This window comes from Lactuca saligna, chromosome 7 (assembly GCF_052625555.1).
Source record: "Lactuca saligna cultivar CGN05327 chromosome 7, ASM5262555v1, whole genome shotgun sequence".
NCBI lineage: Eukaryota > Viridiplantae > Streptophyta > Magnoliopsida > Asterales > Asteraceae > Lactuca > Lactuca saligna.
Window position 1 is genome coordinate 20,744,200 of NC_136423.1, and position 14,421 is coordinate 20,758,620.

Here is a 14,421-nt window from a genome sequence, read left to right on the forward strand (position 1 = left end):
TCCTCTCATAATGCACACCACTGAACCTTTTCCTAAAGTTGGCAACAATATGCCTTGCACACTGTCTGTGTTCAGCATTAGGCATTACTTCCTTTACAGCCTCCAATAGCCCATATACAATTTAAATTCATATGTTAAGAAATGGAATTTTATTAACAAGAAATATGAAGTATAGTAAGTGATATACCTTATGTTGATCTAACATCAGGGTGATACCACTACCATCATCAACTTGTAGATCATCTTGAAGATTCTCCAAAAACCATTTCCAATTTTCTTTATTTTCCACACACACAATTGCCCATGCTATTGGGAAAATATGGTTGTTAGCATCTCTTCCTACGGCACATATCAATTCTCCACTACATAATCCCTTTAAGAAACAACCATCCAGGTTTATTACTCTTCTACAACTTCCTTTCCAACCTTGTTTCAGGCCCTCAAAGCATATGTAAAACTTACTAAAATATGTCTTCCCATCAGGCATACTGTTGACATCCAATTTGACAGTTGATCCTGGATTGGATCTTCTTATCTCTTCACCATATGACCAAAGCTTGGCATAATGCTCAACTAGTGTACCTTCAATAAGTTCAATTGCATATTTCTTTGCTCTTCTACACTATCCCATACTCACATCAATTACAAATTTTTGTTTTACTTCTTCCTTTAGTATCCTAACACTCATTTTTTGTTTTTGTAAAAATTTAGATGTGAAATGGCTACCAATCCATGCATAGCTTACAATTGACCCCATTTTAAAATTTCTAGCACAATTATGGTCATCTATAAGAGATTTAATCTTAAATGAATTTTCCTCACTCATCCATGAAGCCCACAATCTAAACTTGCATTGCCCTGAACAACATTTAACTAAAAGCCTCCTACTATCATTTTTTTATAGCACAATTGATATCCTTTAGCAACAGCATAATTACACAACATATGTTTTAACTGTTTAGGATTTTCAAATCTCATTCCTAACACAGGTTTTTGTTTTTTTCTAATGAACATTTTCATTAAAAGCTGTTACCTCCTCATGAATTGGGTCGTGGTCATCCATCTGATCAAATGGATCTTCATGAGATGGATCCTCTTGAGGTGGAGTGGATGGAGTTGGTTGCTCCTTGGGGTAGAGCTTGTTCAAAAATACATCATTCAAGGTCTTGTTCATGGGAATGCAATCTCCATCTTCAAAGTTGTCGTCCAAATCACCTTGCACTTGTACTTCATCTAGGTCAATGCCTCCTTCTGCCTCAACATGCAACTCTTCTACTACTTCACCTACACTAGAAAACTTATCCTCGGGGGTGCATACTTCAGCCATCTCATCAACAATCCATTGATGAACATGAACACCAACATGATCCATGTACACATAAATTACACAACAGAATCATACCCTACTTCGATAAACTCCCGGTAGTCTTTCTCACTTGCTATTATCCTCAGTCCTTTAGGGAACTCGATATCGGGCATGCAAAAGTACACATCAACACACGTCTCGTTTGCGAATCTCTGAATGAACAATAGAAATTCGTTTTTGTCCATTCCAGCAAAATCCACATCCTCAAACCTTTGCTCCACTCCATCTGAGTAACTGATCATTGGATACCTCGTAAACAAACCAGCAAAATGAAGATTTATCTTCATGTAGACAGCCATAGAAAAAATCCAGGTTTGATTTTTGGATGAACAGTAGAAGAAAAAGAAGATATTGGTAGATGAAACCGATTAAAGACGAAAATTACTTGGAGAGGAAGGGTTGGTGTCATTTATCGATACACTAACACGTGGCATATGATTTAGTTTAATGACCTGGCTTTCTTTTAATGACATGTCCAAGAAATAATGTTGATTGAGATTGGGGTCACCGGGTGACCCCTTCACTTTATAAAAAATGGCCAAATTAGCCGGTTAAATGTTAGTTTATGCCCTTCTAAAGCCAAAAAATAAAATAAGGGACCTTTTAAACCAAAACTTGTAAGTTAGTGGGGCTACAGTGACATTTTCCCTATATATATATATATATATATATATATATATATATATATATATATATATATATATATATATATATATATATATATAAGTTATAATGTGAATGGACAACTATTATGCGAACGTGTGGACAATGTTATTCTATGATAATTACTAAGAGAATAGGTTGTTTAGTAATTTGACTACGTTCAATCTTATACAATTATCATCATTTTCATGCATTCTCGCTAATTCTTATTCATTTTTGTTTCTACACATCGTTTTTCCCTCATTTTCATTCTTACAAAATATGACTCCATAAATATTTTGATAACATTCAGACAGAATGATAATAATAATAATAAAAAGTCTATAATAACCTTATAGACGGTTTAATTAGTGAGAATGTCTGAGAATGACAATAGTTATATAAGATTGAGCATATTTATATTATTAAACAACATATTTTCTTTGTTATTCTCGTAGAATAGCACTGTTCAAACATCCGCACAATAGATGTTAATCCATATTTAAACCTAGCTCTCTCTCTCTCTCTCTATATATATATATATATATATATATATATATATATATATATATATATATATATATATAGGGAAATCTGCAATAAAGTCCCAATATTTTGGGTGAATTTACAATTTAATCCCAAATTAAATTTTATGTACAAAAAAGGACAGAGTACCGGTTAAAACTTCGGAATAACTTTTCGTGGCCGGTTTTGCAGATTTAGCCAATATTCTGGGCTTTTTCATTAATTGATCAAAATTTTGGGGTTTTTTCGTTAATTGATCAATTACCCTAAAATTTATTGTGAATTTCACTCATCCACGTCTCAAACTACTACTCCTTTCTGTTTTTCACTTTTTGTTATCCACCTTTCCAAGTTGTACTCATCAACTTATTTAGTGTTTTAATATAGCACGAAATGACATACTTCAAATGTCTATACTCTAAACCAATCAACCTGACATGAAAATAAATTGATTGATACGAAAACAAACGGGATGAATCATGCACATCAACATGTTCATGTTAAACTCGTGCCTCAATTTTCCAAGGACGGTAGCAACATCTTGGTAGCAGCTAATCTTGCCTTGGAAAGACCACAAAACAAATATTCATTTGAAAATTGATACCTCATTTCACACACGCACACACACTTTCTAAATCAGAAACTTTTATGTGTGTGTGTGCACATAAAAACGAAAGACATAAATCTATTTGAGGGGTGTGTGTATGTATCCCTTATCGCATCCTTCCCAATTTTGCAATAGATAGAAAGAAACAGAGACAGAAAAAGGGCAGATGAACTAAGGTTTTAGACAACCAATAGAATGAAGTAGAAAATGAATATTAACGAGAAAGGTTATCCCATAGATTTAAGTATACCTAATTGTGTTATTATATATGTTTTGTGGTTATCTCAATACTTAAACCAATGTTTAAATAAAAAGAAAATATACAATATTTTTGTATGAATTTAATCTTTCAACCATGGAGCACTCTATCTTCGGTAAAGTTTTTCAAACAAATCTATGAAGTTTGTTAGTTTTTTGGATTGTATAGATACTTTTTTATAAATTTTGTGACTGTAAAACTGGATATATAACGTTGTATAAAAATAAATGAAAAAAATACACTCATTTAAAAAACAAACCATTTTTTATATATTGATAAAACGGTTATTCAGAACTTTTATCTGAATTAACAAAAAAGTCCCAATATTTTATCGAATTAACGAAAAAATCTAGAATACCGGCTAAATCTCCGAAACCGGCCACAAAGGGTTATTCCGAAGTTTTAGCCGATATTATGACTCTTTTGTAAACAAAATTTAATTTCAGACTAAACCATAAACTGATCTAAAATATCAGGGATTTATTGGAGATTTTCCTATATATATATATATATATATATATATATATATATATATATATATATATATATATATATATATATATATATATATATATGATAAAAATCACCTATACCATTTTATTTACTGTTCAAGTACTTTTTCTAGCTTATGCACACTTGCAACTCTATTGGACATAATTAAATAATATATAATTGTAGGTTTGCTTTCACTACCACATAAATTAACATCACCAAGTCATAAATGGTCACCCTTTTTTTGTTAATATAAGGGAGGAGGGAGTCATAGTAAAATGGAGAAGAGGTAACATTGGTCCTTCAAGATACCACTCCCTCTTAAGTGGGTTGTGAGGGTTAGGAGCGGCGGGTTGTTTATTTGGTTTCACTAACCCACTTCATACTCTCCCCCCCCCCCCTCTCTCTCTCTTTCTCTCTCTCTCTCTCTTGTAGCATGTGTTTTAAGAGTTGTACCTTTGTTGTTTTGTATTTATTTAATTGAGTAGGTTAAGTGGTTTGAGAAATATGGTTTGCATGTGTTGTGGGTTGGGAAAGATGGAAGAGATAGGAGAGAGAACATATGGTATGACAGTGGGTTGAGTGGATTGGGAGGGAAGGATTCCTTCCTTCCTAATAAGGCCATAGATGTATTTGGGTGTTGTTTTCATGAGTTTGCACATCCAAAAGGATTATAAAGTTTAAGGGATGATTAATATAAGTTTTGACAGGGGTTTTGAGAGGTTGCAACATGCTAAATGCGAGCCTCATAAGATTTGGGTTTTATTTTTTTGTTTTAGATTTTATGTTGGCACATTAGCTAGAAAAGCCAAATTAGCTAGTCTATTTATTATGTATTTTCCTTTTATTGTATTGTACTTATCATTTGATAATAATATAAAACCCTAACCGTTCTATGTCTTATTATTTTACATGGTATCACTGCATAGTTTATCATATGTACTTTCATTTTTGGGGTTGAGTTGTAGCAGACACAAAGTTGCGCGGATTGATTTCGAGGGTTGTGCAAATTTGGGTATGGTTTTCTTGGTCGTTTCTATATTCCATTTGATTTGATTTGCTTATTTCGTCGATTTCAAGGGATTCATTTTGTTTGTTAGTTTTGTTGATTTCGAGATCTTGATTATTGATGGTACTATTCGTATTTACTGATGTTTTGGTTATTCTCGTTTGATTGGTATTGGAAATATGGCCCCAATAAATTATTCTCTCCAGTCCATTGGTATCCAAATCAATGACAAGAACTGTGCATATTAGAGTTATGTTATGAAGAATTTCTAGCAAGAAAATACTACGTGGGGGATTATTATAGGTGACAACGAGAAACCAACTTATGCCAAGGCTGCAAATTATGCAACCGATGTGTGTTTTTATGTATATATTTTAATAGCTCAACTTTTAAATTTATAAAAATGATTTTTTTTTTTGCAACCGGACTAATAAACACACTAGACAGTGTACCTAATCGTGAAATAGTATAGTTGTGGTAAGATCAGGTGTTGAACACAAGGGGAACGGTGATGAAGTAATTTGGAATTTTTGATTATATGTTACACTAAACAGAAAAAACAATAAAGAGGGTTTTTACGGAATTAAATCTCAAATAAACAACTAAACAGCAAATCTAGATAAACTGATTTAAGAAAAATCTCTTTAGGTATTTTGGTTTAGACAAAATTAAATCTTAAAATCATAGATAATTGCTCACACAGAAGTTATTTATTATTTGTCCACCGATTCCTAATATGACTAGTTTCTAGGTATAAACAACTAACCCTTTGACTTTCAAGACATTTAATAAGAGTGATCAAGTGCACTAATTATCCTAAAACTTAGTATTCAGTTTGTATTATGAGAGACTTGAACTACTAGCATCAAGATCATGAAGCTAATTATATATGAATGGTCATCACATGTATACTTACACATTTTAATCGTAAACTTACTGTTTAACCCTAGTTTTGATCAAACACTAGTCATACAAATTTATAACTCATAAACTCATATGATTCAAGCACATCAAACTAGATTGTTCATCTAACCTAACAATGCTCAACGATAAACAGATAAGAATACAACTTCAACACATAAGGATCTTTATCAAGCAATCATATTAAATTGAATAAGAACTAATAAAGCTTAAAGCAATTAATCCACAGATTCAAGAATTCATCTAATCATAAACACAAAGCAAAGGGTTTTTACATCCATAAATCAGAAAGTAAATGCATATAGAATCACATTGGAACGTTAATCATGGTCGGAACAACGAACCAAATGATTTCCGACGTGAATCCACTCTCCAATCCTTAAGATCTTCATTCCTATCAGCTTAACGGCCATCCAACTACCTTCTAGAACCTCAAAACATCAAAAAAAAATGTTTTTTGTCGACCAAGGACAGATAAAAAAACGTAATTGTAACACTCTAAAAATTCAAACCAATTTAAACTTTTCAAAAACAACCCAAATTCATTAAGTTATTATAAAAAGGTTTTCAATACAATTATTATCAGAGTCTTCCCAGAACCATATCGTAAAACATAAACATGAGGAGCAGTACGATCACGCCTTCGCCTTGCCACGGTCTTCTAAAGTACCTAAAAAACATTAAACCACAACTGTAAGCCTGAAAGCTTAGTGAGATACCCCCAAAATACCAACCACATATACCACACATAACATATCATAACCGAACACAACAGCCATACACTTCGGGTCTACTGTGTGACTGGTCTTCCGCACCGGGCCTTCAGTCCACCTGGTCCACCTTCCGAGTCTAGCCATATCCCTCGAGTCTGCAGTGTGGTTGGTCCGCCCGCACCGGCCCTTCAACCCACCTGGTCCACTCTCTGAGTCTACAGTATGACTGGTCCGCCCGCATCGGGCCTTCAGTCGGTCTGGTCCACTCTCCGAGCCTCAACACGTCTGGTCTGCCCTTGTGGGGCCTACAGCCTATCTGGACCGCTCGTTGGGCCTTTGGGATAACCGGTCCGCCCTGGGTATATTGGCCTACAGCACAAAGCAGGACCCGCCTCAACCCAACCCCAGTCAAACAACCATGTGCACATAAACATACAATCATATAAAAATTCACATCCAATCAAACCAATCTAGCAGATCACATAACATAACATACTCTAAACAGGATACCGACCTTACCGGTCACTAGCATAGCATCATCCTATATACCAGGATACCGACCTTAACCAGGTCTCTAACATATACCATCCTAACTACCGGGATGCAAACATAGCAAAGCAACAACATAACAACGATACATGGATTACAATCCGATAAAGGGCCGGCCTTGGTGCCTTAGACCCTATTGATATAGTGAGGATAACTCACCTTGCAACTGTTGACTGAAAAGATAAGATTACACTGCTCCAACCTCCAACACGAACTCCACCACTGATAATACCAAAAGACTGAACCCAATAAATACCAATAATTACCAAATTACCCTTTGAAGTCAACTGGTCAACTCTTGGTCAAGGTCAAAGTCCTCAGTCAAGGCAAACCCTCCTGACTAACTCTACTCGCCGAGTCAACCCGCTGACTCGTCGAGTCCCCATGCTCTGAAACTCTCATAACACGACTCAACTAGCCGAGTCTCCCCAAGACTCGCCGAGTCCCACAACTCTGAGTCAAATCGTACTCAACTCACTGAGTCATCCCTTGACTCACCGATTCTCAGCTTAACCAAAAAAGGTTAGGACCTAAAGACCAGACTCGCCGAGTCCAAGAACATACTCACCGATTCCAAGGCTATCTTCAACCAACTCGCCGAGTTGTTCTTCCAACTCACCGAGTTTCTTCCTATCTTCATGCAACTCGCCGAGTACACCCATGTGACTCGCCGAGTACCACTAGCTCTTAACCCATACAGAGGCTTTCCAAGCCATGCAGGGGCTCCAATCCATAGATCTACTCTTCCACAAGCTATTCCTCATGTAAAGTTGCAAACTTTACGTGAATCCAAAGAGATCTAAGCATAAAACACTATTGGGCTAGGGTTTGGGACAAGAAGGCTTCACTAACAACTCTTGGGCATGAACTTTATGGCTTCCTGGACCATTACAACCCTAGATCTGAGGTAGCAACCTCAGATCTTACACCAAGCTCGAGATGGACCTCATTTATGCTCCAAAAACCCCACAACTGATAAATCTAGATGCACAAAAGCTCAAGAACAGATCTTTTACCTCTAATGCAAGCTCCTACTGGAGAATGGACCAAATCTCTATAAATCCCCTTACTCCAAATCTTCTTGCTCTTCAATTCCCCTCCAAGATTTCCTCCTCCAAGGCTCTAATTACTCACAAAGGAAAGCTCACATGAATCTAGGGCTTCTGGAACTCAAAGGGAAGGTAAATAGGCTGAGGAGAGGGTATTATGTTCTTTATATAGGGCTCAACCCCCGGGATTAGAGTTTTCTTCACACAACACCAACTCGCCGAGTCCATCCATGTGACTCGCCTAGTTGGTCACTCATTACGCGACCTGAAATGCGACTCGACTCGTCGAGTCTATCCGTAGACTCGCCGAGTCGACCTTCTTATTTACACTTTTAGCCCTTCAACTTTTCTTCTGAATTTCCGGGATGTTACAGTAATCTCCCTTTAGGTTACCGAAAAATGGTTGTATATACATTTTTAAACCGACGTCATACGTTGGGCGTACTTTGGATTATGCATGGCATACTGAATGAAAGACACGTTTTCTCCCAGCAACGTACGCCAGGCGTACAACAATTACTTTGGTCTTAATGGGCTAATTTAGCCAATTTCTTCATTTTTGTAATCCAACTCCAATTTCCATCCTTTTCACTTCCTTTTCACAATAGCAACATGTTATACCTATAAAATATAAATTAAAGCATTATAAGTACCTTTTAGCTCTAAATAGCATAAAAACATAGTATAAAATAATAAGAAAATTCCATAAATACATGTATAAAATTAACGCTATCAAACTACCCCACACTAGTCTTTTGTTTTCCCCCAAGAAAAACTGATTTTTATATTATCATATCATCACATCAAAACCGTAGTCACCAACATCGCACAAGACAATTCATTTTAAAGTTATCCATTACATCAAGATCCATTTTTTCCCCCAAGCAAAACTGATTTTTATATTATCATATCATCACATCAAAACCCTAGTCACTAACATCGCACCAGACAAACCATTTTAAAGTTCTCCAATACATCAAGATCGCAATGCACGTATTTGTGTCTAAATTTTCCTAAGAACTTCCCCAATCCTAAATACTCACAATCATCATAAACACTTCCCTACTTCTTTTAAACAACATTCATTTTATGCATCCCTCTGTATATAACCTCATAAATCTTTCTTAACCTCAAGGTAATCTTTTATTAAACTCACAAGCATACATATAGAAAAATAATCTAGAAAAGAAAAATTATAATATAATAAAATACCCAATTGACTTCTTGGCAATTTTTGCTTTATTCTTCAATCTTCATAAGGTTTGTTCACTCAACATTTTTTTTCAACTAACTTTTTTCACACAAAACTAAAATGTAACACCATTAAATTTCAAACAATTTTTCATTTAATTTTAATAAAACATTTCATTTTCCAAATCATCCCAAAATCATATATCCGATATTTTCACCAAAAACATAATACAAAATCCATATCCCAAGATCTCAAAAAAAAAAAAAAATGCCATCTGCAAGTGTGTACTGATCATTTCGGTGTCTTCCCGCGATCATCACTGGTACCTAAAACAAATAACACACAAACGGTAAGCATAAATGCTTAGTGAGTTCCCCAAAATACCACATACAACACATACGCCTTTCCAGGCCATAACTCTATAAGATCTTCCGATCCAAGTGTCTCAGGGGATTTCCATCCCATAATTCTGTTGACCTTCTGGCTCATACTCTATTGACCTTCCGGTCCATACCATCATACTCATACCATAACATATCACATATATAACATGCATCACCTAAACATCATACACATAAGACCTTCCGGTCAAACCTAGTTACCCCATCAAGTATGGCATAGTGAGAAGACTCACCTCGCTGATGTTGGATAATCACCCGAGCTCGATTCCCCGATGTATCGCCTCCTATAACATAAGTACATCTCTAATTAATACCTTCCTGACTTAGTTTGACTAACACTATTAAATCAACTCTAGTCAACCCTGGTCAACGCTGGTCAACGGTCAACCTTTGACCCAACTCGTTGAGTCTTGCATAGACTCATCGAGTCCATACATGAACTCGAGTCCTTTAAATCCCTTCTGAATCACCAAGTCACTCACCTAACTCGGCGAGTCATCCACTGATCTGAATCATGGGACAACCCGCTCCGACTCGTTGAGTCTGCTTATGGACTCGGCGAGTTTGTTTCATGCACAACCTCAAACAACCTTCTGAGGTTAGATCTATTCCTCTAATCCTTAGATCTAACCTTTCCAAGCTCAACAATCACGTAAAGTCTTTATCTTGATGTACATGCAACATCTATATGACCATATATGATGATTTAGCCCCAAATACCACAACACAAGGTCATAACCTCCATTGCTCTCCATAAAGCTTGATGAGTGAGGCTCTCTGGACCTCTATGGATCCAGATCCAAAGCCTCATCACTAGAAAGGGACTATTGGACATCAAATCAACCTAACAAAGGGCACAAGAAACCCTAAATCCATATATACTTCATAAAATAGGAGATGAGCCGAGTTAATACCTCAAATGCGATGATCTTGGCTTCAAATCCACAGAATAGCAACCTCCTTTGCTTTCTCTTGGTTAGGACTTCCTTTTTCCTAAACAACACCACAAAGGTCAAGAATGGCTTCCTTTCTCTCTCAAAACGCTCAAGCACTCTATGGTTTCTCTCTATGGACTGGTAGCCGCAAATGAAGGCCATAAGGGCCTTTAAATAGGTCCCAAACCCGATAACTTAGGGTTTCTTTCATCAACTCTGACTCGGCGAGTCACTCCTCTGACTCGTCGAGTCCCCTCATTAACCACATCATCCAGTCGCGACCAGACTCGACGAGTCTGAGCACAAACTCATCGAGTCACCCTACATAAATAAAGAATTGCGAAATAAGTCAATATACCTGGGAAACTGGGTGTTTCATAAAAACCTAAGAAAAATATATGCTTAAGCAAGGGAACTTAATCATCAACCCTTATTGGTTAAAGGCATTAGTCTAGAGTGCAATGACTACATAAGCTTTCCTAGATATATTTTTGGTACACGGTTGTAAACGTATTATGTCTTGCAAACTAAACAATGTTATGTTTTTTTCCCATGATTTCACTAAGATAGGGAAGCTAAAAATACACTAGAACATATGTTGGCTCAAATAAACATCGAAGATCGCATCAGATCATCCAACATAGCACTTACAACCTAGGTATCAACACAACAATACAACAATTTAATTCAATATGTAACTAGATTTCCAAAATTAGGTTATTTTTAGAAGTCTTTATTATTATTTTAATTAATTCTTTTTTCCAATCTAGCAATGTCAATTAATCTTGAAATTTCTTTTTAGGTTTCGGCCCCTACCTCCCACTTAATTCATGCAATGTCCCCATTGAATGCATAAACATTTAAAGAACATAAAAATAAAGAGGGAAATTGGAATAGACTCCCATGCACTAGTAGTGGCGAGATCGAAATGAATAGGGGTTGCTAAAAGTTGCTCCAAAATTTGTTTGAAGACTAGAAACTGGAATGTTGCTTTTGAATGTACCGAAAAATAAAACCAAGAACATTGAATTCTGAAATGTAGTGCAAAAGATTGAAAAATAATGTAATGTATAATGACCACAACGTGGGAAAGTGTCAACCACGTTGTGGCGTCGAGCGAGGAAAAATCTGAATTACGAACAAATGACCACAACATCGGAAAGTGTCGACCACGTCGTGGCATCTAGGATGGCAATCTCCGCTCATGATGAAAACCTCCCCCACGACGTGGGAAAGTTTCAACCACTTCGTGGCAGCTGGGATGACATTTCTGATCAATATTGAAAGAAAACTCCATAGCGTGGGAACAACTCTTCTACGTTGTGGAAATCGATGAAGTCAGAATTGACACTCTTAGAATTCTAATAATAATCCCTCCAAATATCGACATGCACCCCACACTTATTAAATGTCTTGGATTTCGATTATCAACTTTAGACTCTCTTGGATTTTTCTCTTGTGACAAAACAACATTCGGACGTAGCGGCTGAACTTACTGTTGGATATAGTGTCTAAGTCCATAACTATATTTGGTATGTACTTGACCCGACCCGACATGGTCCATTTGGGTTGCATGGCATCATGCACTTGGATAGACTAAATGAGAGAAATAAGACACTTATGGTTTATTAATATATTATAAGTTCTAATATATTAATAATAAGAAGAAGAATATTTAGTTAGTATTGATCAATAATTAATTTATAATTAATTATGTGATCAAAAGAAGACTAATTAAATATATGGCTTGATTGTGTCAATCATCCATAACTTATATAGTGGGTCAAAGCTCCATGGATTATCAAGTTAGGTTAAACCCACAAGATGCTCCACGGATGATCCATGGAGGTTACATAACCCATGAGTCATTGAAATGAAAAGTCATGATAATTAGGGCTTACATGGTGTAACCCTAATTGTGACACACTATATAAAGGTTATTTTATTCACCAAAATATTTAGTGTGTATTTAGTTTTTTTTAATTAGGATTATGTTGTTTGTCAATGCTCTTGAGGATTTCCATGAAGAAACTAACAAATATTTTCGGTTTGTTGAGTTTTGACAAGTTGTGAGACGGTGTGACAAATGATGTCAACATTTCAAATGTACGTGTATTGTGTTTTATTTTAATTTGAAGCTTGTTCTAATGTTTAAAATATTTTAATTTTTAGTGTTTAGTGTTTTTTTAACTTTAACTTTGTTGTCTTTTAATTTCAAAGGTAAAATTACAAATTTGGTTCCTATAGTATGTCAAAAATTGGGACTTTGATCCAAAATATTTTAGAGTTGCACTCCTGATCCAAAATAAGTTTTTTGTTGCGTTTTTTGTTCATGTCAGATTTAAATGTGTTTGAAATGACATTTTTTTCCATTTCTATTTGTTTTTTACTTTACTTTTTATTTCCTTTATTACTTATTTAATTAAAATAAAATTAAAAATACATAATATAAACCCCACCCACCCACATCCCTCTTCCTATATACACACACACACACAAACACACACACACTCTCTCTCTCTCTCTCTCTCTCTCTCTCTCTCTCTCTCTCTCTGGAGAAGGTGATGCTAAGATGCTATTCATGGCCGCATTCTAATTTTCGGTAAGTGGTGGGGGTGGCGTTATAATTTTCCAGAAGGTGGTGGTGGCAATTGTTTTTAGGTTTTTCCGCTCGGTTGTTATGGTGGTGTTGAGAGTAGATAGAGATAGAGAAACAAAATGTGTTAAGGAGGTGGTGGGTGAGTTTTTTACTTTTTATTTTCTTATAAATATATAATTGAAAAAGAAGGTAAAAAGAAAAAGATAAGGGCATAATTATCATTGAAAAAAAAAAGTAAAAAGAAAAAGATAATAGCATAATTGTCATTTTAAATATGTTCAAAACAAATTGGACCAAAGTCGCAACAAATGAAACATTTTGGACCTGTAGTGCAAATCCAAAACATTTTGGACAAAAGTCACATTTTTTGACATACCACAGGGACCAAATTTACAATTTTATCAATTTGAAATATATGTGTTTCTGGTATTTTAATGGAAATTTTAATTTTATATTAATTTTTATATAAAATGTTCTTTTGTGTAAAAAGATAATACATGGTAAAAATGGTCACTCAACACTCTTAAATTACTAAAGTGGTCACTCGTCACTCTTAAATTACTTTGAGAACTAAAGTAGAAGACAAAACTATAAAATTGGGATAAAATTGTATGATTGGTCTCTATGGTATGTAAAAAACTTTGGATAGGGTCCAAAAAGTTTCAAACTTACATGAAATGTCCAAAATCAAAGTTTTTCTGAGTTTTGGTCCCTGAGACACTTGAAAAGTCGATTTTGCCATTTTCGTTTCTTTTTTCTATTTTCTTTATTTACTTTGTATTCAGATAATTATAAAAATAAAAAAATAATTTCTCACTCTCTCTCTCTCTCATACACCCAAAAACACAGATCGGTTTCTCTCTCAGTAAGATGCATTCCCCAACAAACTACTTGCCGGAGCTACTCTAAATACACCACCATTAACCACATTTCAAAATGGGAAAGAACTTGAAATTCTTCAAATCACTCCTCGGATTTAGGACCACCAAAGCCCCCACCACCCAATCTTCACGTTCAAAGCCTAAACAGCCAAAACAACAATGGAGTTTTGCGAAAAGGCACAAAAAGATTCCTCATCGTAGACTCTGGGACACTTCCAAAAAATCCCTCTTTTTGGACCTCTGATGTTAGATCTGCGTGTTTTTGGGCCCCCGATTTTGCT